This window comes from Mirounga angustirostris, unplaced genomic scaffold (genome assembly GCF_029215605.1).
Source record: "Mirounga angustirostris isolate CCGP_5_RB_7025 unplaced genomic scaffold, mMirAng1.0.hap1 SCAF_17, whole genome shotgun sequence".
In the NCBI taxonomy this organism is placed as follows: Eukaryota; Metazoa; Chordata; class Mammalia; order Carnivora; family Phocidae; genus Mirounga; species Mirounga angustirostris.
Window position 1 is genome coordinate 1,190,580 of NW_026991725.1, and position 27,712 is coordinate 1,218,291.

The following is a 27,712-nucleotide window of genomic DNA, read 5'->3' on the forward strand; positions in this document are numbered from 1 at the left end:
AAAGAAAACCCTGGACCATCCACTTGTAATCTGTGGATAAGGTATTTAATAAATACACAGTGCTGAAAGGTAGGATGGTTGAGGAGATTAAACCAGTTTTCAACCCCTCTGCTTAAAACCTTTCTAGAACAAGGGTCTATATAACAGCTTAAAAAAAAAAAAAAGGTGAATATCTTGCATTGTACAGAACTTCATGAATTACAAACTGTCTTTTTTTTTTTTTTTAAGATTTTATTTATTTATTTGACAGAGGGAGATACAGCGAGAGAGGGAACACAAGCAGGGGGAGTGGGAGAGGGAGAAGCAGGCTTCCCACCGAGCAGGGAGCCCGACATGGGGCTCCATCCCAGGACCCCGGGACCATGACCCGAGCCAAAGGCAGACGCTTAACCACTGAGCCACCCAGGCGCCCCTACAAACTGTCTTAATATCTTTTTGATCTTCACCTGCACTGTGTCCTCACAGCTACTTATACAAGAATGCAGAGATCACAAACACAGGTCTACAGAGAACGCAGGTAATATAAATGAGAAAAGCAAGGAAGGTTGTAATGTTTCACTGGCGAGCTCATGCCCATCTAAAGGAGGGCAGCTGCAACTCTGCCTGGACCAACTGCCGCCATGGGAAAATGTGAGCCTCACAGTTGCAAGAGCTCCTAATTTTTCAGGATAATCCAAAAATGGAGACTTTATGCAAAATAGCTAATTTTTGAATGTTGACACAAAAGAATTTTTTTAACGATGCAAGGGAAAGAGAAATGCAATTACAGATTTGGTTTTGCTTAAAGGCTGCCTACCAGTGTGTAAATCCTAGCTCAGTACCGGATTAATATGGGTTTTTGAATAGTTGAAGAGACGGAAAGAAAAACAAGATTTAAGAATTTATGGTCTAAAAAATATATACATATCAGTGCTAACAATATGATCTATTCTATTTATTCAATTAAAAGCATACAAATTACTAAATAACAAATATTTAAATTAACCTTAGGATAAATTCTGCAACGCAAAAATAAAAAATAATTCTTTGTTATCTACAGACAGCTTCATGTTTACTGAAGTACTATCTGTAATGAAAATTTAGAAACAACCTTATATAACAAAATAAACTAGATCTACATATTAGTAATATATCTAGAAAACATTTTGTTAGGTTAAAAAATTTGTAGAATAATATACAGTATATAATTCATATAAATTGTAAGCATTATTGTTTTTTAAAGATTTCATTCATCTGAGAGAGAGAGAGAGGGACAAGCAGACTCCCCACTGAGCTGGAGCCTAACGTAGGGGCTTGATCCCAGGAACCCAAGATCACAATCCCAGCCAAAGTCAGATGCTTAACTGACTGAGCCACCCAGGTGCCCTTTAAGCATTATTTTTTGTTTTCTTTTGTTTTGTTTAAAAACTTTATTTGAGGGCGTCTGGGTGGCTCAGTTGGTTAAGCGACTGCTTTCGGCTCAGGTCATGATCCTGGAGTCCCAGGATCCAGTCCCGCATCGGGCTCCCTGCTCGGCAGGGAGCCTGCTTCTCCCTCTGACCCTCCCCCCCCTCATGTGCTCTCTGTCTCTCTCATTCTCTCGGTCTCAAATAAATAAAATCTTTAATAAAAAAAAAAAATTTATTTGAGAGAGAACATGGGGGAGGGAAAGGGTAGAGGGAGAGGGAGAAGCAGGTTCCCTGCTGAGCAGGGAGCCTGGATGAAAGACTGGATCCCAGGAGCTGAAGGCAGACGCTTAACCAACTGAGCCACCCAGGCGCCCATATTTTAAGAATTATCATACATAGTTTACGGATATGTATATGTATACTTTACTGTTATAGTATAAAAACAGAACAAAAGGATATATACAAACTTGAAGAGGAACTTTACCACTAGGAAGAGTGAGGGAGGGGTAACGGATTAGAAAGAGGTATAAAAGGGATATCAACTACAATAATGCTTTCCTTTTTTTTTTTTTTAAAGATTTTATTTATTTATTTGAGACAGAGAGAATGAGAAACAGAGCATGAGAGGGAGGAGGGTCAGAGGGAGAAGCAGACTCCCCGCCGAGCAGGGAGCCCGATGCGGGACTCGATCCCGGGACTCCAGGATCATAACCTGAGCCGAAGGCAGTCGCCCAACCAACTGAGCCACCCAGGCGCCCCTGCTTTCCTTTTTTTTTTTTTTTTAAGATTTTATTTATTTATTCATAAGAAACAGAGACAGAGAGAGGCAGAGGGAGAAGCAGGCCCCCCGCGGAGCAGGGAGCCTGATGCAGGACTCGATACCAGGACCCTGGGATCATGACCTGAGGCGAAGGCAGACGCTTAACCATATGAGCCACCCAGGCACCCAAAAATGCTTTATTTCTCAAACTAAAGCAAGTATGACAAAATGTTAACATCTGTCAATTCTGGTAGTAGTTTATGTGGATTTTTTTACATCACTGCAAGTACTTTTCCTGCATGTTCGATATATTCCATAATTAAAATAAATAACAAATTAAACTGGAGATATGTAAAATAAAAAAAAGCATTCTGAGTATAGGTCCCATCACAGGGCCTCCAACAGCAAGCTGATGAAAGCACTGAAGGAATAAATCCTACACTTTTGAAGTCCTACTATGTAGAATTTTGGAGTCCAATAGTAGAGGTTCAAATGTCAACCTGGCCATTTAAAAACTGTGTGACCTTACGCAAATTTTCAAATTTCCTAAGTCTATTTGCCCATTTATAAAAGGAGTTCTACTACCCACCTCAAATAGTTGTGGTGAAACTTAATGAGACAATCAGTGTTAAGAGCCTGCCTGCCATTTTAAATTCCCTCAACAGAGCTCAGGAATAATGAAGAGACAGTAATTTCACTTCGAAAAATGGCAATATGGCACAGTACCTTTTGCACTTTTACATACATAAGTAGAAGAGACCCTTGCTCTCCTAGTGTCCAAGGACAAGAACAAATCACTTTTGCCATCACAAGATGGCAGAAAGTAAAGGTGGACTGCCCTATTACCATTATCAATTCATCTTAATCATCTTCATCATCACCATTAATAACAATGACCAACATTTACTGAATGTTTAGTGAGTGCCAGGTACTGTTCTAGGCTCTTTAAATGCATTAACTCATTTGATACATCACATAAAATTTGATGTAAGCTAGAACAAGAGTGAAAGTAACAGATACCATAAGATTATGAACTGAGAAGAAAAGAAAATTTCTTTGAGATGAAAAAAATTAGGGAAAGTTGCCTGGAAAAGGAAAATTTGGTATGCAGATTTGAAAGACGGACAGGTGAGAATATACACCGAGGAAAAGAGAAGGGAGTGGCACAGTGAAAACACCTTAAGGAATAGGAAGTATCTTCATAAGGCTGAATTACAGGATACATGGCAGGCAGTAAGAAAAAGGATGAAAAGATGAGCCAGGACACAAGAAAACCCCTTGAGTACCTAATCTGTTTTAAGCTGGTATCTATTAAATAGCATGTTTCCAGCAGCATGCCCTTTGCCCTTTGCTCACTAATGACAGTAAAAAGCTGATTTTTGGCAAAGTGACTTCTCAGAACTGTGGTTCAGGAAAATTAATCTGGCTGCTTTATGTAGTATCCCACATCTACCTCCTAAACCTTTCTCTCATCAGTAACCTTCACCGTCATGATCTTATTTCAAGCACTAATCATTCTTTCCTGAAAAAGTTTCCTAAGTGACCTCCAAACTCCAATCTACATCCCTCACTGCCACCCACATAAACTATCTAAAATACACATCTGATCATAATGCTCATCTTTGCTTGGAACTGTTTGTTGACTTCCAAATTGTCTACCATATATATACAGAATATAATTTACAAAGTCTATCAGTCTACCTTTGCAGCCTCATATCCATACATACCTACAAATCCCCTCTGCCCAACTACTTTCCAGCATACACATAATAGTTCTTCATGCTTGTATCTGTGCATGTTGCTATTTCCTCTACCTAATGGCCCTGCAATACCTAAGTGACAGATATCATACACAATGTATATCCCTATAATCCAGGACCCAGATTTTAAATACTACATAAGGAGGAAAAAAAAAAAAAAACCTACATAAGGATATTAAATTTCCTATCCATTTAATTATATCACTAAGAATCTAGAGAAAATTCAAATCCAAAAGTTCTATTTTCAATCAAGTTTCCCCCCCCTTTTTATAAAACCATTTGAATGGTAAAAACAAAGAGCCATTCTTAAAATCTGACAAATCCTTAGACTTAAAACTACTGTAACACTGTATGTTAACTATACTGGAATTAATAATAATAACAATAATAGTAATAATAAAATAGCCCCCCCAATCTAACAAATCTAGAAATAGAGAGGGGAGCAGGGAGCTAAGGTTTACCCAAGAAATGAATAAGTGATTAAATATTCTGGCTATTAAGGTTTATTACCATATTTTTATAAACAATGAAAAAAAATTGGATATAACAGAATTAACAGATTTTAATTTTTTTTTTTAATATTTTATTTATTTGACAGAGAGAGACACAGCGAGAGAGGGAACACTAGCAGGGGGAGTGGGAGAGGGAGAAGCAGGCTTCCCGCCGAGCAGGGAGCCCGATGCGGGGCTCGATCCCAGGATCCTGGGATCATGACCTGAGCCGAAGGCAGACGCTTAACGACTGAGCCACCCAGGCGCCCAAGTTTTAATGTTTTTAATGATTAAACAGTCACTTCAAATTTTTTAAACTATTACGCCATGGTGCTAGCTATTATCTTTATAATCATAAATCTCAACATAAAGATATAACATAAAAAACACCTAACAAAATTATTATTCAAGCCTTCTGGCTCTTTGGAATTGACCTAAATAAGAGTTTTCTGCATAACAGTATATCTCTTTTTTTTTTAAAGATTTTATTTTATTTATTTGACAGAGTGAGAGAACTCGAGAGAGGGAACGCAAGCAGGGGGAGCAGGAGAGGGAGAAGCAGGCTCCCCGCTGAGCACGGAGCCCAATGCGGGCAGGGCTCAATCCCAGTACCCTAGGATCATGACCTGAGCCTAAGGCAGACGTTTAACAATGCCCCCATAACAGTATATCCTTAAAGAGAAATTTATCTCTACCTAGAAAAAAACAACGGCCTATTAATCTAGAGAAATTAAAAACTATCTTAGGCCATTAGTTCTCATTTTTATGGAACCATCACAATATACCCCCAAAGCTTCAAATACCACTAGCACAGAGAATATCTAAGATCAAAAGTACTTTAAAAAGTACTGCTTTAGAAATGTTAGAAATAATACTTTATGTGGGAGTCAATCTTGACTCTTGACTTTATTCCTCTATAACCGATTACTTTGATCTGCCAAGTTTACCTCCTCAACATTTGTTGGATTATTCTTTTGTCTATGCATACCACCATCATCTCTCACTTGGACTAATTTCAACAGGTCTGCCAAAATCCAGTCTTGGGCTGTTAACATCTATCCTCTACACAGCTTGCAGAACCATCTATTTAAGATATAATCTAACCATATCACTTCTCTACCTAAAAACAAAACCTTCATCGGCCCCCTATTTTTTTTTTTAATTTTATTTATTTATTTGACAGAGAGAGACACAGTGAGAGAGGGAACACAAGCAGGGGGAGTGGGAGAAGGAGAAGCAGGCTTCCCGCAGAGCAGGGAGCCCGATGCAAGGCTCGATCCCAGGACCCTGGGATCATGACCTGAGCCAAAGGCAGATGCTTAACGACTGAGCCACCCAGGCGCCCCTCGGCCCCCTATTTTTTACTTAATATTTATATAGCACTTACTATATGCTAGTCACTGCTTTTAAGTGTTTTACAAGTGTTCATTTACTCCTCATAACTCCTTAGGAGAATTTAAGTAACTAGCCTTTATATAGTGTGCACGTGTGTGTATGCACACACGTGTGTAAAATATAGATAACACAGTTATGTAAGCAACAGAGCTGAAAGCTGAACCCAGCACCTGGGCTCCATAGGTGGGGCTCTTCATCACTCAACTATGATGCCTCCCTACTTCCTAAAGTCCACATGCTTCAAAATAGTTTATAAGGCCTTTGATGAGTATCTGATCCCTGCCCACTTTTCAAGTCTCATTTCTAATCAGGTCCCACTTTGCTCACACTCCAGTAACACTGAGCATCATGTAATGTAGGTCAGGTCTTCCCTCTCCCCACTTTGTGACCTTTATGATTCTACTGCTGTCCCCATTCTGGAGCACCTTCTAGTACCTCATCATGGTTCCTACAACAGACTGCACTGAATACATCCCGATGACAGAATCAATTTTTTAATGCTTCATAAGGTTAGTGAGCAATAAGAAACAAAAATTTCCTATTATTAATTACACTGGCAGACATATGAAACAAAAAAACACCAAGTGTTTTAGGACTCAAATCTCCAGTACACCTAACTGGTTATCCAGTTAAAACACACACAAACAACAATAACCAAAAAACCTTCCCCAACCTTGGTCCTGCTTCAACTCTTTCTTAAGTCTATGATGGAGCCTGGAAATTTACATTTTTAACAGATAAAAACCTACCTCTGATGAAGATGGTCCATTAACACCCTGCTTTACAGGCCAGATCAAGGTAATCAGGCCAGATCAACTCCTCTATACTAACTCATGAACCCAGCCATACTGAACTACTTGGAACTTTCCTCACCAACCAAGCTGTATTCATGAGACTGGGTATAAATCACTTCCTCTGCCTGGAACCCCAAACAATGTGACAGGATTTCTTCAAAAATGTTCAACACCTTTGTGAAGACTTCCTTGAACAGTCTGGGCCCTCATCACACCAAGTACGTATTTTGATTATAGCAGTGTTATGCTACCTTTGCATATTAAATTATGTGTTTATATACTTTAAGACCTTCAAGGGCAGGGACTGACAATCATGTTTGTATCCTTAGTACTTGGGATACAATTTAGCTAAGTAAGTGTCTGCTGGACAGAAAATCTGATGAAAATTTATTTGTTTTAAAGATTTGTTTTTAGAGAGAAAGAGTGAGAGTGCAAGAGGAAAGGGAGAGAAAGAATCTCAAACAGCCCCCACTGAGCATGGAGCCCAAGGCAGGGCTCGATCTCACAACCCTGAGATCATGACCTGAACCAAAAACAAGAGTCAGACGCTTAACTGACAGAGCCACCCAGGCACCTCTAAAAAAAAAACAACAACCAAAAAAACTGATGAAAATTTAGAAGAGAAATATATCTAATGGTGTTGGGTATTTTTTAAATTTTTATTTTTTAATTTTTATTTTTTTAAGTAGGCTCCAGGCCCAGCATGGAGCCCAACGCATGGCTTGAACTCACAACCCTGAGATCAAGACTTGAGCTAATATCAAGAGCCTGAGCCACCCAGGTGCCCCAGGATTTTTTTTTTTTTTAATAGAAAACCAATGCAAGTCTCTATATAAGTGTTACAATGGAAGGGCAAGATATAAAGAATGTAGTAACTGCAATTCTCAAAAATAATCTTACTCTCAAATTATAAATTCTCCTTAATATGAAATAATATCTTTTAGGACAGGACATGGATTTACCAGTTCTGTTTTGAAAGTAAGAGTCTAATCAGTCAAAATGTTCTGTTTTCTGCTGCACTATTTAAAATTTATTATTTGGAATATTCAAATACTAGGAAAGAATCAATGACTAAGATACCCTATTTGCTTTGCTTCTCAGGTCACAGCAGTCTCCCTCTAAACAAGCCCCAAATGGAGAAATGGGGAGCTCTTCTCTAAAATCCCAACACTGAACTTTACTCTCAGAATAATTTCTAGAGGGATATATAATACACTTAAATATATTTCTTCAAAATTTTTCTTTGATCTTTAGTTTCCAAACTATAGTTACAATACTGTTTAGAAAACCAGGCAAAATTTAGGTTATTTGATTTAATATTTAAGATTCTAAACAAAATTTTTCTGATAGTCAAAAATGTAAATTGTTTTAATAAATGGGGGAGAGGAGATGAATCTATTTTACAGAAGAACTCCAATTAACACATGTAAACACTGCCCCCTTCCTAAACACTGAACTTGACTAGCTTCCAAAGGATAAAGTAGGAGAAAGAAAAAATACCTTTAGGGTAGAGAAAACTGGCACATACTATATCAACTAAATGATGAAGGTTAACACCACCAGGGATGTTTTGTGTGTATCATATAGCCCTAGACATGATATGATGAGAAGTGCACTTCACCTCTGTGGTATTTCTCCCCAAATCCCTTAACCCCAGTCTATTGAAAAAACACCACACAAACCCAGTTTGGGAGACATCTTACTGGATACCTGACGAGTACTACTCAAGACTGTCAAGGTAATGAGAAACAAGGAACCAATTAACTGTCACAAGCCAGAAGAGGCATAACCAAATGTAATATGGTACCCTGGGCTGGATCTAGAACAGAAAGAGGACATTAATGGAAAAACTAGTCAAATCCATATAAAGTCTGGAGTTTAACTAACAGTAAATACAAAGACTGACAAATGTACCTCAAAAATTAAAATGTTAACAACGGGGAAAATTGGGTCCAGGGTGTATGAACTTTCCGCACTATCTTCACAATTTGTCTGTAAATCTAAAATTATTCCAAAATAAAAACTTTAGGGGCACCTGGGTGGCTCAGCTGTTAAGCATCTGCCTTCGGCTCAGGTCATGATCCCAGGTCTTGGGATCGAGCCCCACATCGGGCTCCCTGCTCGGCGGGAAGCCTGCTTCTGTTCCCTCTCTCGCTGTCTCTCTCTCTCTGTCAAATAAATAAATAAAATCTTAAAACAACAACAACAACAAAACTTTATTAAAAAAACACAGGAAAAATGTGTTTAAATTAATTTAAATTAAATTAATAATATTTAAAAGTACAAAAATGTTCTGATTGTTAAAGATGTAAACCATACTTTACAGTTTAAATAAAATGCTTATTTGCAACATACTTTTACATTAAAAAAAATGAATTATTCCATTTGGCACTCATTTACATAGCACTCTTTGCCTATTAAGAAACTTTGAGGGGTGCCTAGGTGGTTCAGTCGGTTGAGTGTGGGACTCTTGATTTGGGCTCAGGTCATGATCTCAGGGCGGTGAGATCAAGTCTGCATCAGGCTCCAAACTCAGTGTGGAGTCAGCTTCAGATTCTCTCTCTCCCTCTGCACAAGCCTCTCTAAATACATACATACATACATACATACATACAATCCTAAAAAAAAAAAACTATGAACACATCACTGGTTTTCAGATACACATAACGAATACCAAAGAGAAAAAAAAAATCCCTAACATTAATTCTTAAGAAATACACTTAAGGGGGGTGCCTGGGTGGCTCAGTCGTTAAGCGTCTGCCTTCAGCTCAGGTCATGATCCCAGGGTCCTGGGATCGAGCCCCGCATCGGGCTCCCTGCTCGGCAGGAAGCCTGCTTCTCCCTCTCCCACTCTCCCTGCTTGTGTTCCTGCTCTCACTCTCTCTCTCTCAGTCAAATAAATAAATAAAATATCAAAAAAAAAAAAAAAAAAGAAATACACTTAAGGGGTCCCTGTGGGGGCTCAGTCAGTTGAGTGTCTGACTTTGGCTCAGGTCATGATCTCAGGGTCCTGGGAGAAGTGCACTTCACCTCTGTGGTATTTCTCCACTTATTTCAAACCTGGCATCCGGCTCCCTGCTCAACAGGGAGTCTGCTTGTCCCTCTGCCCCCCCATTCCATGCTCTCTCTCTCAAATAAATAAAATCTTAAAAAAAAAAAAAACCTACTATATTAATATATTGACTACTTATTTGATTAACTGCATGTTAAATTCTCCTTTAAAAAGTCTCTAACAATAAAAAAAATCATTTACTGAAGGATTTATAGGCCATTCTTCATTCAATAGTAGCCATTATTCTGAGTTAGATACTGTCAACATTATCCACTTATAGATAAGAAAACTGAAGCTGCTGCTCAAAGAACATGGCTGGCAAATTGTGGAATTAGGACTACTAAAATATTCAGATATGGTTTCAGTCAATAGCTTAATCTGTTTTCTGTGATAAGGCTTAAAAAATAAAAATTAGCAACAAAAAACCAAATAATAAAACTGACTCATCTTCATCTTCCCTTTTTTGGCAGTCAGCATATTTTTTCTTAAAGTTTTTATTTTATTTATTCATTTAAGTAATCTCTACACCCAATGTGGGGCTCAAGCTCATGACCCGAGATCAAGAGTCACACACTCTTCTGAGCCAGCCAGGCATCCTGCAGTCAGCCTATTTTTGATAAAATAAAAACAAATATGGAAAGATGAATAAAATATGCCTTAAGCATACAGAACACTAATATCACAAAACATCTTTCTATCTTTGCCATAGACTTATTAAAGTGGATTAATCAATATGCAAAATCTTAATAAACATAAAATTTTCTATGCATTTAAAAATTAAAGTCCTTGAAAATTTCCCAGATTCTTAATTTCACTGTTATCAAAAGACAGTCTTTCAGAAAATTTGTTAACAGCCTTAGTTAACTGTCAATAATTCTTGTCAACACATAAGAGCTCAAAGAACACATAATAAAAATGCAAAAAACAAATAATTACAAGATGCAAACGTAATGCGTCCAGGTGGGTTAATTCAGTTCTTATGGATGAGAATTTTGTGGCCCTGACAGGTATGTCGGGAGTGTGACCCTGTTCCCTGGAACAACATAAAATCCCTTTAAAGGAAGTATGAACACTTCTCCCTCCTTCACCTCAATTCCTGAAAGATCACTGGAAGTCAGCTATTACAAAGAGCTATAGCTTAGCACATTTCCTTTCACATAACCCTGCATTCAATCTATTACAACAAATATTTATTTACTTATTAATACAACTTATGTATATTTACTTAAATATTAATTTAATACTTAACATTAATTTATTAACACTTGCTTATTAATACTACCAGCATGTATGCAACAAGTATTTATTTACTTATTAATACTTCTGTAAAGCAGTATCAGGCACTCTCTGGGAGTCCCTACTCAAATGCCTAAGGCCTTATGTAAGCAAAATAGTTAACAATACAAGACTGTATGTTAATAAATGCCAATTTAAATGATGCAGACAATAAATGCTAATGGACTTTCACCATTTTAGAAAAGGAAGAAATTCACAAACACAAGAATAGTCATAAAAAGGGTCCATTTTGTCAAAAGAATAAGAAATCATGCAAGGCAATACCCAAGTGGTTAAATTCCTATATTTACCTCAATCTAGCTGCTACCCCAACATGTGACCTTAGGGAAAGACATTCTCTAAATTTTAGTTTTCTCACCCATAAAAACACAAATCTGCCTCCAAAAGTAGCAGAACAAATGAAAATGAGTACCACATTCAATATATTTACAAAGTTCCAGAGAAATGTTTATGACACTGTTAAATGACAGTAACTTTAGAGGATACCTTTCCAGAAATATCCTTAATGCACAGATCAATCCTACCTAGGGACATTTCAACCAAAAGCCACCATCTTTTAAAGAGAAAACAATAAATCAAAATAATAAGCACTTATGATGCCTGCATCCACGAGTATAAAGCATTTCACAAATATCAGTTATATCTAACTGCCATGGCAAGGTTAAAAATTATACACATAGGAGTTTAGACACATAAACCAAGGTTCTATTTAAATAACTACCTGAAAATGTCATGCCAAACCAGCAACAAAGCTAAAACAATCCAAAAAGCCTTAATTGCAGTTCATTATTAGGCTCATATATTATAACATTTTTCTTCATGAATACAGATTTCTCAAAACACCTGGCCTTTACAACTAAGATTCACTCTACAGCTAAACAACTTCAGGAGAACAGGTTTTCATCTTTTTTTTCCCTTTATCTTTTCAGAACTCATTGCATACCATTAGTTTTATTTTAAATAGAGCAACATTTTAAGTAAAAACAATTACAGTCCTACTGTAGAAGACTTAAGAACAGTGACAAAGAATTTCCACTTCACATTTAACTATTTCTCTTTCCAACATACATGAAAACAGGTTACCTGTCATAATGAAATATTTTCAAAATAGAGACTTAGACATGAATAAAAAAATCTCTTCTAGGACCACAGCAGACATTGGCCAGCTCAGTTTAAAACCAACTGAGCCTTAAGTCCCTTTGGCAAAAGAGTATGTGACTCACTATTGTAGAACTCAAGGGAAAGAATTGGAAAATTCATTCTGATTGCCCTAAGATTTTGCTTTGAGTCTGTTTTTTAAAGACACCGCCATACTGTTGTCAACTTCCATAGTTTCTATGGCTTGTTTATTAAGATGACAAGTTGTGAGTAAGGTGAGCCATATGTAAACAAAAAGTAAGGTTCTATTTTTTCTTGAATACCTAAAATATGAGCCACAAGGTGTATACATGCACGTATATGTGTGTGTATGTGTAGTATGTATTGACATACATATTACTTAGTACACAAAAGGGAAACATTTACATTGAAAAAATAGAGACAATGAAACATGGATGTTCTAGCTTAGAAAAAGAAAAGTTATGATACTGATTCTTCCCCTCCAGAAACATCTCCAAATTTCTTATATTCTGAAGTTATTTTAACTGGAAAAATACATACCAAATAATTCTACTAAAAAAATGAAATCTATCCCAATCTCATTAAAAGTTTTATAAATATAGGATTATGAAGAATTTTAAAAACTGATCTCCAAATTAAGCAAAAGATCCTGTCACGTGTATCAGAAACATCCACAGATACATATTTGGAACTAAAGCTCTCATAAGTCAAATTATTTTAAGCTCCTGATCAATGAATAGTCTACTGAAAAATCACCGCTCTTAGTGCACTTCTATACCTTCAAATACTAGGATGGGAATATGTCACATAACAGTGAATTATCATTCTCTACCTTACTCATTCCTCACCATATGAACCCTTCTACCTTCTAATCACGTTAAAAATAACAAAAGTGTGAAAATATATCATACACTGACAAACAGTCTTAAGTCTCATCAAAATCACATTTACCATATGAATCTGACATTCTTTTGAAGATGTCTATTCACATGAATGCTTGATGGAAGACATTAAAGTGACCTACCCTCTCTTGTGGTAGTACCTTACAAAAGGTCCCTTTCAAGGGACAACACAAGAAGAAAACCTTTATAAATAGCCTTTAACACAAATTATCTTATCCTTTTTTACTCATCTTTGATATTATTAAAAAATCAGATTTACTGTTCCAATGCAAACTACAGTAAAAGAAAACATCTATAGTATTCTTAGATTTTTGCCATATTTTCTATTGCTATTTCTTGCCCAATATTTTTTGCATTCATTAACTTACATTTACTTGACTAAAACAATAAAAAAAAACATTAACACGGGTTGTATATATGTGTGTGTGTGTGTATGTATACACAAATACAGAGAGACAATAAGTGTCTGCTTTAGAGCAGGGACATTGCTTTTTACCCCAATTGCAAAAATGTTGGAAACTAAAAACATCAGATTTTAAAATTTACTACAGAGAAATACCTTTGTTGTAGCACCAATTAGTATCCAATAACCTTACAAAACATAAGCAAAAGAAAAATGCTATGAAAGGGCAATCTAGCATTTCACAGCTTCTGCTCTCTTACTCCACCCAGTCTCCTCAGCTCAATGGCTGTTCACAGCATCCACAAATATTAGCCCATTTTTAAAAGGGGAGGGGATGGGTACCAAAATAGGGTTATCTCTAACAAAATCAATATATACAGGAGTATCTGGTGAAAAATTGGGTTCCTTTCTCTGATTTATAAAAAAAATAACAGCTTCAAATTTGTTTTAAGAGATCCTCCCCTTCTGAACAATCCAAACAATGATCATTTATAATAGAACATGAAAGAATAAATCACCCTAAATACAGATTACACTTATGCTTTAATAAAAACTGCAACTTGCAATTGCCAGTTATTTTGGAAAACTGTGTCTTGAAAGATACCCATGAGATATTAAAAGCTAGCTGATGTCTTAGAAGCAAATCAGAATTTTTTTAAGTAAAAGCTTTTTATTCAACATTATATCACTGCCGACATACTCAGGCAGGAAATTTTCCTGATTAAAAGACTGAACCCTGCAGTAATCAAGCCCTGCTGCAGAAAAAACACACACACACACAAAAAATTTTAAGCAAATACTACTGTGGCAAAGGAGGAGGGATGACATTACTGGTATGAAAGGCCCAAGCTCTCTCCTCCGCCCTAGACTCAAAACGAAATTCACACAAAACAACCCACCTCCCAACAAAAATAGAATTACCAAAAATGGCATAAATTTTTTGTTTAGCCTTTAAAGCGTTATGAATCTTGAGGACTATGTGTTAAAGTAGAGGTCGGGATAACAGTAATATCTTTATTCTCTCCCGAATGCCTCTTAAGGAAGGCGGGGGGGGGGGGGACCTTGGCATGACATCGCCCATTGAGAATGAAACCACAAATCTGGTTCTTCTCTTCAAAAGCACAAATTCTTAACCAAAGGACTGATGTAATTTGGACCCAAACGCCAACCCCAAAAGAAAATTTCCTGCCCTCCTCCCAGGGAGTTTCTTGCTAAGTCACTGAAGAAAGGTGGAAAAATAAAGCCAAGGCACCTTGCTCTCTTATCTAAAATATTGAAAACCTACTCCTCTTCTCTACTGCTGAGAGAGCTAAAATCTGCCCACCACCTCAAAGACATTTTCTATTTTCTCACCTGGGAGACTAAAGGCGGCACTGCGTTTCCTAAAGGAGTGGGGAGATCAGATGAAGAGGAAGGGCTGAGGGCCTCGAAGCTGTGTTACAACGTCAAAAGGCAACTCCCGTCTCAGGAGCCAGGGGCAGAAAAGAAAAACCTGCCCGATTCGGTGGGTGGATGCGGCGGATGGTTCCGAGGGTCGGACCGCTCTCCAGCGGGTGCAGAGGCTGGACCGCCGCACAGAGGGACCAGGGAAGGGGTGGGCCGTCCTCCTCAGGCCAACCCCATCCTAAGGACAGGTGGGGGACGGAACGCCTGAAGGCCTATGGGCGCCCAGGCCGCGCGGAGCCGAGCACGGTCCCCGAGCCGCCGACCACGGGTGGGGTGGGGGCTGCGGCCCTCGCCTTGCGCGGCCAGGGAGAAGAGCGCCAAACCCTTTCCCAAGATCAGAGAGCGACCTGCTCTCCACGCCCTTCCTACCCAAGAATACTTTTCTTGCTAAGTCACTGAGGGAGGAGGGCGATCTCTTCCCGGGGAGGGCCGCGGGTGGAGTCGCGGCGGCTCCGGCACCCCCCGAAGCCGGGTCGGGGAGGAGGGGAGCGAGGGCAGCGCCCTCCCCGGCCTGTCCCCCCTCCTCCCGTGTCTCTCACTCAACGGCCGTCGCGGCCGCCATTTTGAGAGCGAGGAGAGAAGAAGAAGGAGGAGGCGGCGGCGGCAGGGGGAGGGGAGAATGGGAGGGAGGGGACCGGCGCAGCCACCTCGTCAGGCCGCCCGGCCCGGCCCGCAGCCGCCCGAGCGCCGTAGAGAAGACAGAGGGGAGGGCACAGACCCCCTCGCCGCCTTACCGGAGCGCTGCTCCGCCGCCTCCGCAGGGCCTCTTCCGTCCTTCACTCCCATCCACCGGCGGGGGAGGGGGAGAGGGAGAGGGAAGGGAGGAAGGAGGGAGGGAGGGAAGGAGGGAGGGGGAGGATGGCGCGCTGGGCCCGGGCCCGGGGAGGGGGAGGGGAGGGGAGCGGGCGGGCTCCTCAGCCGTTCCGGGGCTCGAGCCCAAGCCTGGCGCTCGCGGCTTTTCTCGCTCGCGCCCGAGCGCTCCTCCTCCTCTTTCTCGCTCCTTGGGCCCTGGGATCGCTGCTCGTTCGCTCGCTCACTCGCTATCTCAGCCGCCGGACTCCGCCGCCGCCCCGCCGCTCCAGCTCCGTCTGTCACAGGAGCTGCCCCAACGCCCTGACGTCACCGCGCCGCCGCCGCCGCCGCCGCCGCCGCCGCCGCCCCAGACCCGCCGGGATGAGAGAGGGGAGGGGGGCCGGGAGCGGAGAGGGCTGCGGCGCATGCGCCGGCCTGGGCCGGGCCCTGAGCCTCGCTGCCTTCCGCTTAGCCCGCGGGCTGGCGGTGCGGTGTGGCGGTACCGAGTGGCGGGCGGAGGAGTTTGCGCAGGAGGTGCTCCTCGCGTTCTGCTCGCCTCTGTAACCTTGGGTTCCCTCTTCCTAGACCCTCGTGTGATGGCTCAGGCACCTCGTGAACTCCGGCTGTGTTCACCTCCCCGCCCTGCTTTTGCCCACAAACAGAGCTCTCCCCGTTTCTCTCCGCCAACAGCGGGGACCCGTTGGGACCCGTGGATTCCGGGCCCCGATAGGCTTCAGAATAATGTGGAGCCCAGGCCAAGCTGTGGCCCCTTCTACCTCCGGCCTTAAGGTTCATTTCCCAGTTTGGTGGGGGCGAAGAGGAGGGAAGTAGGTTGGGTTGGTTTGGAGAGAAGAGCTGTTGAGGCTAAAAGGCTGATGGAAAGCCCAGTTGTTTTATTTTTTATTATAGATTTTTAATTGGGAGGATTCGCTTTTAGACATGATTCAGCTATTTTTTTCCTTAGTCACACACACGTTTGAGACACTTGAAGTCTCAAAATTGACACCCAAAGAAAGACCTGGAACTTTATCCTCAGAAGGTGCTCACGCCTGCGTGTATGTGCGTGTGTGTGTGTGTGTGTGTGTGTTTGCTAAATTATAGGTTTATATACTGATGACAAGTCTTGGGGATTTGCAGTCTATTTATTCCACACGGAGATATTTGATTTAAAATAGGCCAGATTTATACTGCACTGTATGTTAACTAAAATTTAAAATAAAAATAGGCTAGATTTGAAGTTCTGAACCTTTCAATATGGAATATTTTCTTAATAAGTGGTACCTAGTATGATTATCTATTTAATTTATATTTTCCAAGGAAACTCGTTTTCTAAAACATAGGTTTAGGATTTTGTTTATTGATTTTATTAATTCCCTGTGTAGGTAAATGCATACACTGACTTTGAGAAGCAACTGGGTTAATGAAAGAGATAACTTGGGTATGAATCCTGGATCAGCCATTTACCAGAAGTGCAACCTTTGCTAAATTACTCTCTGGCCTGGGTTTCTCTATAAAACAGACCTAATGAAATAGCTAACTTATAAGACTTCTGTGAGAAATGGGGAGGTGATGCTGTATGTGTGATATATAGTCCTTAATGGGGAATCCTAGGTAACTCATGTAACCATTTCTGTTGCTTGATACCAAAGCAAGTTCACTTTTCCAGAGGAAGGTTGTCTCTATCCCTGGAGGTGTTCAGGAAGAGCATGAGTGAGGGTTGGTTGTCTGGAGGGCTTGGGTTTTTCTTCATGAAGGCAGGGAAGGAAGTCAAAGGGTCTCTGGAAGATCTTTTTCAGGTTTACAGCTTTGGAGTTCTCCAGTTAGACAAGGACAACAAGAAGAGGCACAGAGGTTTGGTCTGTGCTGTGTCCGGTAACAGTCAGTAAACATGAAATAAATTAACCTCTCTTGTTCTAAGAATCCACCTTTGGTTCATTTTTACCTTTTTAAAATATTTATTATTGTGTGATATCACACTACTTAGTATTTAATAGCTGAGTAAATCAGTTATTTTTAAAATGAATGTTCCAAAAGCCAACAGAATTGCCCGGAAAGAAATCAGAATCACACTGATAAACACTGATTTAAGACAAGTAGGTAGTACTGACTGCTGTAAACCTTGAGCTCATAGACTCATGTATTTAGAATCTTTAAAATCTGTTTTTATGTAATTATACACTAAACTGGGATCAGGTTTTATTTCTGTAGCACTCCTTTAAAATACAAACTCCCTTGGGAAGAATGTATAAAAACTTTCCTTGGATTATAATTTTTCCAAACAGAAATAAAACTGTTATATGCTTAACTTGATGTGGAGTGATGTGTTATGGTTCTGTGCACTTTCTTTTCAGTTGCTAAAATGATAGATCCATCTTAATAAACACTTGTCTTTTGAGAATGGAGAGTTAGGACATCTATGCCATCCATCATAATTCATAAGGATTTACATAGAACCTACTACATCCATCCAGGAAACATTTAATAATGAATATTTTGGATGATGTTTCTTGAGAAAAGATTAAGTATAAACATCCATTTTACTTACCACAATTTAACAATCTCCCCACTCATTTGAATTGCAGATCTTTATTTTTCCAGCAGACATTTTCAAAATGGAAACATTTGTTTCAATTGCTGCAGTAGAATTAGTGTTAGTTTAAACAATTCTGCAAATAAGTTAACTGGAAGAAGCACTCCAGAAATACTACTGGGGAGAGGACAAAATGTCTTCTAAAATCTGTTTACAATGGGAACAAATGTTTTTTTCTTTTTTTAAATTATTACTTTTATTATTACTTTTTAATTCCAAAATAGTTAACATACAGTGTTATATTAGTTTCAGTTATAACAATGAGCATAAATGTTAAAACTTTGAGAATCAAACTGTCCTCCGTTCAAAGGAAAAGACATTGTTGTGTGTTCATATTTGATAGAAAACAATTAGCAAATGGTGAGAAAATTCAGGTATACAATTTATGTGAATCAAAGTCCCATCAAAAAACCATGACCCAAATGTCAAGAGACTCACTATAGGAGATTTTAGCTAATTAATTTGTGTACCTGCATTTCTCCAAAGCATGGATATGTCAGTGAGGGCAAGTCCAACTAAACTAGTCATTCTTCATCTCAGCATCATGACATCCTCATGTGTCATGAACATTGGGAAGCCGTAGAAACAAAGACTATTAAAAGAGGGGAAATTCTCAACCTGGACATAGAAAAAATGTTTAGAAGTTACACTTGGTGATCTGAAAACTTTAAAAATATGTATAGAAAATAATTTCTAAAATGCTAAAATACAAAAGGACATATCAAATTCATTCAAGATGTCACCACCATAGACCATGAAGAAAGTAAAACAAGCTTTCTTCCCTTTTATGTCTGTGTGTACACCTAGTAGAGTAAAAGATTCTCACTGAGAGGACTCAAAGAAGGCTTTATGAAGGAGGTGATTTAAAGCAGACCTTAAGGGGCACCTGGGTGGCTCAGTTGGTTAAGCGACTGCCTTCGGCTCAGGTCATGATCCTGAGTCCCGGGATCGAGTCCCACATCAGGCTCCCTGCTCAGCAGGGAGTCTGCTTCTCCCTCTGACCCTCCTCCCTCTCATGCTCTCTGTCTCTCATTCTCTCTCTCTCTCAAATAAATAAATAAAAATCTTCAAAAAAAAATAAAAATAAAGCAGACCTTAAAAAATGGCTAGAATTTTAATTCATTCATTCAACAAATATCTATTGAGTGCCTTCTATGTACCAGACACAATGAACAGAACAAATAGAATCCCTGAGTTCTCCAGTTAGACAAGGACAACAAGAGGAGGCACAGAGGTTTTGTAAACATGTCATGGAGGTCATGGTAAACTCCATGAGGTCATGGAGTTTGTATTCTGGTAGAAGACACAGAAAAAAAGGTGACAAAGCTGTGATGGCAATAAACAGTATCGAGGTGAAAAAATATGACAAGACTACACTAATGAGGGTAATAAGAGAAAACATTTCTGAGGAATGAATGACATTTAAACTAAGACTGGAGTAGCCAAGGGATTCCAGATTAAGGAACATGTGCAAAGACCCTGAGACAAGAAAATGCTTTCTGTGTCCCAGGAAATGAAAGAAGGTCCTGGCAGATAGAATGAAATGATGGTGAGAAAGGAGCCTTCTTGACTACACTGGTCCAGGGGACACCATTCACATTTTATTCTCTGAATAGCCCAGCAAAGGAAAAAAGTAGGAGACAAGATCAGAAAAACAAGTAAGAATCAGTACAGGGCCTTGAGAACATAGTAGAGAATTCGGATTTCATTTTTTAAATTATCATTTACTTATTTTTCTTTTTTGAGAGAGAGAGCATGCAAGAACATGAGTTAGGGGAGGGGCAGAGGGAGAAAGAGAATCTTAAGCAGGCTCCACACAGCACGGAGCCAATGCTGGGCTCGATCTCACAACCCTGAGATCATAACCTGAGCCGAAATCAAGAGTCTGACGCTCAATGGACTAAGCCACACAGGCACCCCTGGATTTCATCTTTATAGCTGTGAATAAAGATAAAGACAAAAACCAAACACATTTTGACCCTGCCTTTTGATCTTAAGGACTTAAAAAATAATTATGTTATTGGGATGCCTGGGTGGCTCAGTTGGTTAAGCGTCAGACTCTTGGTTTCAGCTCAGGTCATGATCTCAGGGTCGTGATCTCAGGGTCATGAGATGGAGCCATGCGTGGGGCTCCAAGCTCAGCAAGGAGTCTGCTTAAAAAAAGAAAAGACTCTCTCTCCCTCTCCTTCTGCCCCTACCACCTGCGCTCTCTGTCAGAAAAATGAATCTTTAAAAAAATAATTATGTTATTATTTTACCTTTTTAATATGTAAAATTTCCAATGTATACAAAAGTAGACAGAATGATATAATGAACCCTCATATGCCCATCACCAGGTTTGACAATTATAAACTCATGGCTAACCTTATTTCATATATACTCCCATTCATTTCCCTTTCCATATTATTATTATTATTTTTAAAGATTTTATTTATTTATTTGAGACAGAGAGAATGAGAGACAGAGAGCATGAGAGGGAGGAGGGTCAGAGGGAGAAGCAGACTCCCCGCCGAGCAGGGAGTCCGACGCGGGACTCGATCCCGGGACTCCAGGATCATGACCTGAGCCGAAGGCAGTCGCTTAACCAACTGAGCCACCCAGGCGCCCATTATTATTATTTTTATTAAGCAAGCTCTATGCCCAGTTTGGGGCCTGAACTCATGATCCTGAGATCAAGAGTTGGACACCCTACCAACTGAGCCAGCCAGGCGCCCCACCATATCATTTTGATATCACATTATTTCACTCATTAATAGTTCAGTATGTCTAAAAGAAAAAAAAACTTTTATAAAACATAATCATGATACCATTATTACACTTAATAACAATAATTCCTAAGGATATTCTGACCCTGTCCTTTGATCTTTGCCTCACCAAAGGCATGGAGTGATCAGAAGTTATAGAGAAATTGGACAAGCAATATAGTTAAGCAATCTTGGGCAAAAGAACTCTCCTAGATTACCTGAGATCTGCCCACAACTTTTCTTTTTTTAAGATTTTATTTTTTTTTTATTTTTTTGAGACAGAGAATGAGAGACAGAGAACATGAGAGGGAGGAGGGTCAGAGGGAGAAGCAGACTCCCCGCCGAGCAGGGAGCCCGATGCGGGACTCGATCCCGGGACTCCAGGATCATGACCTGAGCCGAAGGCAGTCGCTTAACCAACTGAGCCACCCAGGCGCCCTGCCCACAACTTTTCAAGCATAAATTTAAAAATTAATACAAACAATTGGTCTTTTATCCAATTAAAATGAATATTACTAGTAGAAATGATTTGCACAGCATGTAAGTGGCAAGGGTTAAAACAGCACACAGTAGGGGAACCTGGGCGACTCAGTCAGTTGAGTGGCAGATTCTTGGTTTTGGCTCAGGTCATGATCTCAGGATCATGATTTTAGGGTCTTGAGATCAAGCCCTGAGTCAGGCTCCATGCTCAGTGGGGAGTCTGCTGGTGATTCTCTCTCTCCCTCTCCCTCTGTCCCTCCCCTGCTCATGCTAGCACTTGCGTGCTCATGCGCTCTGTCTCTCTCTCAAATCAATCAATCAATCAATCAATCTTTTAAAAAATAAAATGGCACACAGTTAACTTTTTACCTATAAAATTTGACCCAGGAAAATTGCATGTGATCAAAATCATGACCACAAAAGGATACTCACAGTAATAGAAAACACAAAAAAGAGAAAAAAACATTAAAAAAGAAAGTATAAGAAACCCTGATAAGTCAAATTTCCTTTAAAAAATTATTAGAAGAAGGAACTGATGCCAATGAAAATAATTTCATTAAAATCAAAGTGAAAAGGGTGCCTGGGTGCCTCAGTTGGTTAAGCCACTGCCTTCGGCTCAGGTCATGATCCTGGAGTCCCAGGATCAGTCCCACATCGGGCTCCCTGCTCAGCGGGGAGTCTGCTTCTCCCTCTGACCCTCCCCCCTCTCATGCTCTCTCTCTCTATCTCATTCTCTCTCTCAAATAAATAAATAAAATCTTAAAAAAAAATCAAAGTGAAAATAGAAAAATCAGAAGTGGTTTAACTCTGCTAAATAGAGGATTGATTGAGTAATTGAATTGGTTAGATTGTTCTGATAAATTCATTTTCCCTAAAAATTCACTGAAGTTGGTATAATTATGATTAAAGCATTAAAGCACTTGGATTTGCAAATGCTGAGGTATCATATCCTTAAGGTCAATATATAAGGGTCAAAACTTCTGGATCTAGGGCAGCACTGTCTGATAGACATATAATACAAACCATACATGTAATTTTAAATTTTGTGGTAGTTACATTTTCAAAAGTAAAAAGAGATGGAATTAGTTTTATCTTTTTTCATACTCTTTGAAATCTGGTGTTTATTTTATAACTATAGCATATCTCAATCCACGCTAGCCACATTTCAAGTTCTTAATATCCCATGTGGTACCGTACTGGACAATACCAATCTGGGGGAAAGGAATCTAGGTAGAAAGAATGGCTTGAGCAAAGATATGGAGTTATAAATGTAGAAGGCAAGTTCTGGAAACAAGAAATGGCTCCAGTGTAGCTGAAAAGGAATGTTTGTGTATGTGAGAGAGGGGTGGAAGGTAGATGGAGGACTAGAGAGGGAAGAAGGGAGAAATATATGGGCTGTAAGACTGGAAAGATAATCTGGACCGGAAGGTTTTGAATATCTTGATAGCTAGACTGTCCTGCTGGCTGTGGAGCTGCTTACATTGTCTTTGTGTAAGACCATAAACCAGTAGCCTTCATCTTCCAAAGAGAACTTTCCTGACTCCCTTGAAGGGTACACTTTTTCTCTCTCAGTTGCTATTTCTATGGTCTCTCCGTCCGCTATTGACTGTACAGAGAAAGGAAGGACTGAATTTTGGGTCTCCAAATGATGGTCCAGACAAACCACTAATGCTAAGTTATATCAAGACATACCCTAAATCATGGCTTTGTACTTTCTTTTTCTCCAAAGCTTATTTTTTCAAACAAAATATTATACAGAATGTCCACATGTAAAAAAAAGTAAACATCTTAAAAAAATTAATACACTAACTCAATCCTTTTTTAAAAGTAAGTAGATATGGCTGCATATCCAGAATTTATTATTTCTTCCTGTACTCCAGCGTACAGTACTTACATAAACAAAGAAATACTCTTTTCCTTATAATCACTTTTGACACATCTATATTTAAAAGCATGTAATATTTTGGGGCACCTGGCTGGCTCAGTCGATAGAGCATGCCATTCTTTCTTTTTTAAAGATTTTATTTATTTATTTGACAGAGAGAGACACAGTGAGAGAGGGAACACAAGCAGGGGGAGTGGGAGAGGGAGAAGCAAGCTTCCCGCTGAGCAGGGAGCCTGATGCGGGGCTCGATCCCAGGACCCTGGGATCATGACCTGAGCCGAAGGCAGACGCTCAACAACTGAGCCACCCAGGCACCCCAAGCATTTCATTCTTGATCTCGGAGTTGTAAGTTTGAGCCCCACGTTGGGTACAGAGATAACTTAAAAATAAAATCTTAAAATATATACAAAATAAAAGCATGAAAAATTTTGTTCCAAATTTCTTCCTTGTGAATTGGAGTTTGTTTTATCTTTTTTTTTTTTTTGTATTACTGTCTCTCACAGGGCCACTATTGGCATTTTGGATGGGACAGTTCTTTATATTTTTATATTTTTAATTAAACTTTGTATTTTGAGGGGCTCCTGGGTGGTTCAGTTTGTTAAGTGTCTGCCTTCAGCTTAGGTCATGATCAATCCCAGGATCCTGGGATTGAATCCCATGTTGGGCTTCCTGTTCAGCGGGGAGTCTGCTTCTCCCTCTCCCTGTGCCCAACCCGCCCCCCTCTGCCCTGTGCTCTCTCTCGCTCTCTCTCAATCGCTCTCTCTCAAATAAAGAAATTAAAATCTTTAAAAAATTTTTATTTCTTTATTTGTCAGAGAGAGAGAGAGCATAAGCAGGGGAAGTGATAGGCAGAGGGAAAAGCAGGCTTCTCGCTGAGCAAGGAGCCCAATGCGGGACTTGATCCCAGGACGCTGGGATCATGACCTGAGCAGATGCTTAACTGACTGAACCACCCAGGCGTCCCAAATAAATAAAATCTTAAAAAAAAAACCTTTTTATTTTAAGATGATTATGGGTGGACACACATTTGTAAAAAATAATAGAGATCCCTTAGATCCTACCTCAACGGTAATAACATCTTGCAAAACTATAATGCAATATCACAAGTCCTATATTGATATTGGTACAATCAAGATACAGAACATTGCCATCTGTAGAAGGATCCCTCCTGTTGCCCTTTTACAGCCAAACCTAGTTCCCTCTCACCCTACCCATTTCGTAACCCCTGACAACCACTAATCCATTCTTTATTTCTAGAATTTTATTAACTTAAGAATGTTTTATAAATGGAATAAAACAGTATGTAAGCCAGTTTTTGTGAGATTGGCTTTTGTTTCACTCAGCATAATTCTCTGAGCTTGATCTAGACTGCTGTGCATATTCACCAGTTCATTCCTTTTTATTGCTGAGTGTTACTCCACAGTATGGATGTAACACAGTTTAACAACTCACTTGTTAAAGAGCATCTGGTTGTTTCCAGTTTGGTGCCTGAGTTAAGCAGCTCTGAAATTTGTGTAAATGTTTTTGTGTGAACATTTTCAGTTCTCTTAATTTTCATTAAGTTTTCATTTCTCTGGGATAAATGTCCAGGACTGCAATTGCTGGATCACAAGATAGTTGCATGTTTAGTTTAAAAAAAAAACAAACCTGCCAGACTATTTTCCAGAGTGGCTCTACTATTTTACATTCCCACTGGTAATATATGAGTAATCCAGTTTCTTCAAATCCTTGCCAGCATTTGGTGTTGTCACTAGTTTTTATTTTGACAATTTTTTATAAATTTGTAGTGATATCTCACTGTGATTTTATTTTATTTTATTAAGATTTTATTTATTGAGGCTCCTGGGTAGCTCAGTCGTTAAGCGTCTGCCTTCGGCTCAGGTTACGAGATTGAGCTCTGCATCGGGCTCCCTGTTCGGCGGGGAGCCTGCTTCTCCCTCTCCCATTCCCCCTGCTTATGTTCCCTCTCTCTCTGACAGAGAGAGACACAGCAAGAGAGGGAACATAAGCAGGGGGAGGGGGAGCAGGAAAGGGAGAAGCAGGCTTCCCACTGAGCAGGGAGCCAGACACGGGGCTCGATCCCAGGACCCCAGGATCATGACCTGAGCGGAAGGAATACGCCCAACACTGAGCCACCCAGGCGCGCCTCGCTGTGATTATAATTTGCAATTACCTGATGGCTGATGATGCTGAACATCTTTTCTTGTGCTTATTTGCCATCTGTATGTCCTCTTCAGTAAACTCGTTCTTCATGTCTTTGGCTCAGTTTCTAATTGGTTTGTTTTTTACTGTTAAATTTAAGATTTCTTTATATATTCTAGATACTAGCCCTTTTTTGGATATGTGGTTTGCAAACACTTTCTCAGAGTTGGTAGCTTGACTTTTCATGCTCTTAACAGGGTCTTTCACAGAGCAAGATTTTAATTTCGATGAAGTCTAGTTTATTAATTTTCCCTTTTATAAACTGTGTCATCTGGTGTCAAGCTTAAGACCTCTGCCTAGCCATACATTGTAAATATTTTTTCTTTTCTGTTGTTACTATAGTTTTATATTTAAGTCTATGATCCATTTCAAGTTATTTTTTATCTAAGGTGTGAAAATTACGGTGATGCTCTTTTTTTTTTTTTTTTTTTGGACTATGGATGTCCAATTGCTCCAGCCCCATTTATTGAAAAGACTATCTTTCCTCCACTGAATTGTTTCTTATGCCTTTGTCAAAAATCAGTTAGGCTTATTTGTGTGGGTCTATTTCTTGATTTTTTATTCTGTCCCATTGATCTATGTGTCTACCTCTTCACTCGTCCATCAATACTACACAGTCTTGATTACTACAGCCATGTGATAAAATTTAACATTGACACAAGTGATTCCTCCTACTTTATTCTACCTTTTCAAGATTGTTTTAGCTCTTCTAGTTCCTTTGTGTCTCCATATAAATTGTAGAAAAATCTTGTCTGTATCTACAAAAAAAAAGTTAGATGGGATTTTAATAGTAATGTCATTAAACCTGTATATAAATTTGGAGAGAATTGACATCTTTACTATGTTGAGTCTTCCAATTCATGAACACCATATGTCTCTCCTTTTCTTTATGTCCTTTTTCCAACAGCAGTTTGTATTTTTCAGTATATAAGTCCTGTACACATTTTGTTAGATTTACACCTAAATAAGTCACATTTTTTGAGTGATTATAAATGCATTGTATTTTTAATTTGGGTGACTACTGTTCATTGCTAGTATACATAAGTGCAACTGACTTCTGTATGCTTATCTTTTATCTTCAAACTTCACTAAAGTCCCTGATCAGTTTGGATGTTTTCTTTGGAGATTCCTTGGGATTTTCTTCTTTTTAATTTTATTTTTTAAAGATTTTTATTTATTTATTTGAGTTAGAGAGAGAGAGAGCACAAGCAGGGGGAGAGGCAAAGAAGAGAGGGAGAAGCGGCCTCCCCACTGAGCAGGCAGCCTGACGACACAGGGTTCAATCCCAGGACCCCGGGATCATGAGCTGAGACAAAGGCAGACGCTTAACTGACTGAGCCACCCAGGCGTCCCTCCTTGGGATTTTCCATGCAGACAATTATGTTATATGAAATAGGGACATATTTATTTCTTCCTTTATGATTATATGCCTTCTATTTCTTTTTTGTGCCTATTGCATTTACAGAACTATGTTGATTAAGAGTGATAAGAGCAGATATCCTTGACTTGCTCCCAGTCTTTGGAGGAAAGCATTCAAGATTTCTGCAGATGTTCTTTATCAAATTGAGGAAGTTCTCCTCTATTCCTGTTTTTGTGAGTTTTTATCATGAGAGAGTATTGGACTTTTTCCAGATGATTTTTCTGCAGCAATTGTTATGATCATGTGATTGTTTCTTCTTTAACCTGTTAATAAAGCAGATCACATTAATTTCACATATTGAGATAGCCTTGCAGCCCTGGAATAAAGCCCACTTGGTCATGATGTGTAATTATTTTTATATGTTCCTGAAATCTATTGGGTAATATTTTGTTAAAGATTTTTGTGTATGTATTCATGAGGGATATTGGTCTATAGTTTTATTATTTTTTTTATACTGTCTTTTCTGGTTCAGGGACCAGGATAACACCAGGAGGGAAGTGTTCCCTCCTCTTCTATTTCCTGGAAGGGATTATGTAAGATTGCTGTTAATTTTTCTTTTTTTTTTTTTTTTAAGATTTTATTTATTTGACAGAGAGAGAGAACGTGAGAGAGGCAACATAAGCAGGGGGAGTGGGAGAGAGAGAGAAGCAGACTCCCCGCTGAGCAGGGAGCCTGATGCAGGGCTTGATCCCAGGACCCTGGGATCATGACCTGAGCCAAAGGCAGACACTTAACGACTGAGCCACCCAGGCACCCCTTAATTTTTCTTTAAATGTTTGATTTCCATCTGGGC

The 27,712-nt window shown here is 39.4% G+C and overlaps 1 protein-coding gene across 5 annotated transcripts in view; it reads right to left on the reverse strand.

Moving 5' to 3' along the window:
* The window catches only part of PAFAH1B1 (platelet activating factor acetylhydrolase 1b regulatory subunit 1), an 87,580-nt gene extending 71,900 nt beyond the window's left edge, over positions 1–15,680 (reverse strand). For 2 of the 5 annotated variants that reach the window (XM_045889647.3, XM_054510997.2), the window contains exon 1: positions 14,714–14,984. The gene's annotated coding sequence lies outside the window, so the exon portion shown is untranslated. Of the gene's footprint in view, positions 1–8,623; positions 8,757–14,713; positions 14,985–15,540 lie in introns of those variants that run through there. The other 3 variants (XM_045889646.3, XM_045889649.3, XM_054510998.2) reach the window with 3 other exon arrangements.
* Positions 15,681–27,712: the final 12,032 nt, after the last annotated feature.